Genomic DNA, 3873 nt, shown 5'->3' on the forward strand with positions numbered 1-3873 from the left:
GCTTGAGCTTGAAGCTTTTTTTTAATCCTAAAGTAGTAAGCAGGCTCTTTAGGGCGGTTCTCTTCTTCCTTAGACATAAAATCTAGTTAGACCCACAAGGTGAAGAAAATTAAAGATTCAACCCCCGCGCGCGGGGGGGTGGGTGGGGGTGGTTGTGGGGGTCTTTTCCCAAGCAATAAGGTAATGGTTTCCTTGATCAGGCCAAAAGACAGATCTCATCACAACACTCGCTTTTCCCAACAAGTTACTGGCCGCTCAACTCTTTGAGCGCAATACAGTGGTCGTTGGTTCCGATTTGACAAAGGTAGAATAGCTGGTTGAAGGTCCAGCATCCACTACCAGAAGAAATTGCCTCACTTACCACCTATTCTTATTCCTACCCGGAAACAAGAACTATCTTTCTTTCATGCCCTTTACCTTAAGCCTAACAACTCCTCACCAACCTTGCCTCTCTCATTCCTCTTTTCGTCTCTAAGGGGACCTTCTTGTCGTATTTTAATTTCTTTTAAGGTAATGCTTGGGAGCATGAACTTCGCTCACACCCTAGTCAACAACTCTAATGTCTAGTTAGTACCCACTAATACATGACTCTTCATCTCCTTTACAACTTGGAGTAACCAAAATCTACAAATTTGAGTTACTTGAGCGAACCCTAACCTAACTCCTCATTGGAACGAACCCTAACTCCTTATTTGATTGTCTACGGTGCAAGGTATGAAGTTCTCTCAAATATGACTCCAATTTGAAGGTTGGATCGATGTGACGCCCCGATTTTCGTACAATTTTTTTAAAAACTTTAATAAATAAGTACTCACTCATCATCAACAACATCCATAAATCGGCCACGTCAACAACTCTATTACCATTCATATGACCAGATCCGCATTGGGTACCGGGTAAAAAGATATTTTATTTATTCAACCTAACAGCAGAAGATACTACATATCTAACAACCAGAATACAATACCCAGAATATCAACATACATATATAAATACATTACCATCTCATACTCATAAACAACTCAACTCTAAGGGAATTACACCTCCCCTAGTCCAAAAATTCACCCTGTGTATCAAGATCTCAGCTCCCTAAGGTCTCGGAGCTCTATCGCCTGGCCTATCTCTGTTCCCTGAAAAAATTAGATAATTTTGGTGAGACACATCTCAATAAGAAGGAATAAATTATTTATAGTGTGTGGTCATATGAGTTCAATTATAATACACTTTACTCTTCAAATCAACATTTCATCTGAGAAAAATACACTGATAAATATATTTTCATAATCATATAAATATACAACACAAGTTTTTATAAGCTTTAAAATCATTTTTCAAATTCAATCATACCAACACATATTTACCTAGCGAAGTTCTTGAGAATAGGGAAGATTACCCGCTCATGTAGTGTAACAACCCGAATAATAATGGAATTTCAATAATAGGAGGAGGGGAAATGGAAACGGCAATAGAAGGAGGGAGTCGACTTCGTTCAACGACATTGCATTTTGGAAGGAAAAAACAAAAAGGGGATCATCAGGACTTTGTCAACGAATCCCCTGTATTCGTCGACGAAGGCTTAAGAAAATTCGTCGACGAAGACTGAATTTCGTTGACGGAGAAATACCGAGAGGCATTTTGAGTCGACTGAATTTCGTCAATGAAGAAATACCGAGAGGCGTTTTGAGCCGACTGAATTTCGTTGACAAAATTTGTGAAGGACTCATCAACGAATGACGTGGCTGGTCGACGAATCCTCTACTCTATAAATATGAAAAATCTGAGTTTATCTTCATTATTAAGCAAGTTTCACTCCTCTCTCTCCTCCCTTCGGTTCTCTCTCTCTCTCTCTCTCTCTCTCTCTCTCTCTCTCTCTCTCTCTCTCATCATTTTTGGGCCAGATATAAGTCAGATCGACAATCCAAAGTCACCACGACGCTCTTGGCGAACTTCTCTACAAGTTTGCCGGAGCGGATTGTTAGGGAAACGAAGTTGGAAATCATCCCTGAGTTGAGGTAAGGTTTTTTAAACCGTATTTGGTCTTGCGATAGTTATAGGAAATGATGTATGCATGGAAATACTAAAGTTTAATACTGGAAATTTTCAGTTTCAGGGTATTGATCAGGAAATCCTACAGGGGTCAGGCTAGGATATTTTAGGAACTTTCTCAGTAGTCAGGTAAGGGAATAAACTAAAACAGTTATTTTCCATGTAAATTGTTATTAATTATGAGTAAATTTATTTTTAGAAAAGCATATATTATATTTGTTTATTTCGAATGAAATGTACAATTGGGAAAATACTGCTATGATGATTAAAATATATATGTATGTATGAGATGCCAGAAAATCACGATTTTAGAATATGAAGTATGACTTTTAACAGCACATGTATGGCATGAATATTATTTTATGTGAAATGTATTATGATAAGAATGATTTTACGAGCAAAGCATGTTTTTCAGGTAATTATGAAAAGATAAGTTATGTTGTGATGATTTTGATGAATATCTGATAAATGATTTATTTTCAAAATGTATATACCTGAAATGATACTGGCGCGAGACCGTATTTATGTTATCGACACGAGGCCGTATTTATGTTTTTGGCACGAGGCCGTATTTATGTTTTGGTGCGAGGCCATATTTATGTTATCGGCACGAGACCGTATTTATGTTTTGGCGCGAGGCCATATCTATGATTTCGACGCGATGCCATATTTATGCAAATGATTGGCACGAGGCCACTATTATATCATGTATTATATGTTATCAGCACCTGGATGTTAGTTTAGTTCAGTTTCAAGAGCTCAGTACCGTAGCTATATGTAGATCAGATATCTACGTTCAGATTAGTGCTAACCATCCCACGAGGGGATGGGAGATGGATAGTCAATGTGGCTTTCAGTAGAGTGTGGACGTCCACCTGACAGTCCGGACCAGGGTGTGGTGCGCTCATCGTACTTACAAACATATTTGACTCGGCAGTGGTCAGCCAGCCATTGTCGGTCCCGCCTTCGGGCTGCACAACCCGTCATGGGGGGTAATACATGACACCGACTAGCTATTCATCTTGGGTATATGTTTTCAGTGTTATTAGTATAATAGATGTTTACATGCGATACGATTTACCAGTTATTATGAAATCATATGATTATTCAGTATGTTATGTTAAATGTCTACAGATATATGAAATGTACTGTATATGTATAATTACATTAAATATTCATGTTGCCACACAGCTGTATTTAGTTTATTTTCCCTTACTGAGAAATGTCTCACCCCCGAACTTAATATATTTTTCAGGAAACCCAGAGGGACCGACGGGTCAAGACCGCCGTTGAGTTAGGGATATTACCCTGATAGAAAGGTAAGATTTTGTACTAGGGTCGGAATTATTTTGTATCTGATCCTAGAGTTATTTTTATGTTTATGAGACTGTATATAAACACAGTTATTTGATGTTGTAGTAAACTCTGGTATTATGCTTGACGGATGAATGATTTTAATTTTATGATTGCTGCTGCTTAGGTTTCCGCTGTGATTGACAGGTGTCCCTCCCCGTTACCCACGGTTCGGGTTGACTTTTCCATTATTATGTTACATTTTATGTTAAAGGAAATTTAGGGTCGCTACATACAGGTAGTTTCCTTCTGCCCTAACACGTTATGCACCTAGGTATGGCCACATTTGATACCTATCAGGGCACTCACCTTACTTAGTAAGCCCTCAGACGGAGAATTTCACTTCGCCCCATTATTTATATTATTAACTCACACGGTTCCATTTCTCAATTTTACCATTCTCTATTTCTCAATTTCCATTATTTCTTTCATTTCTCATTTTAGCCCATTTTATCATTCTTTCACTTTCTGTTT

Source organism: Malania oleifera, chromosome 11, assembly GCF_029873635.1.
Source record: "Malania oleifera isolate guangnan ecotype guangnan chromosome 11, ASM2987363v1, whole genome shotgun sequence".
Lineage (NCBI taxonomy): Eukaryota > Viridiplantae > Streptophyta > Magnoliopsida > Santalales > Ximeniaceae > Malania > Malania oleifera.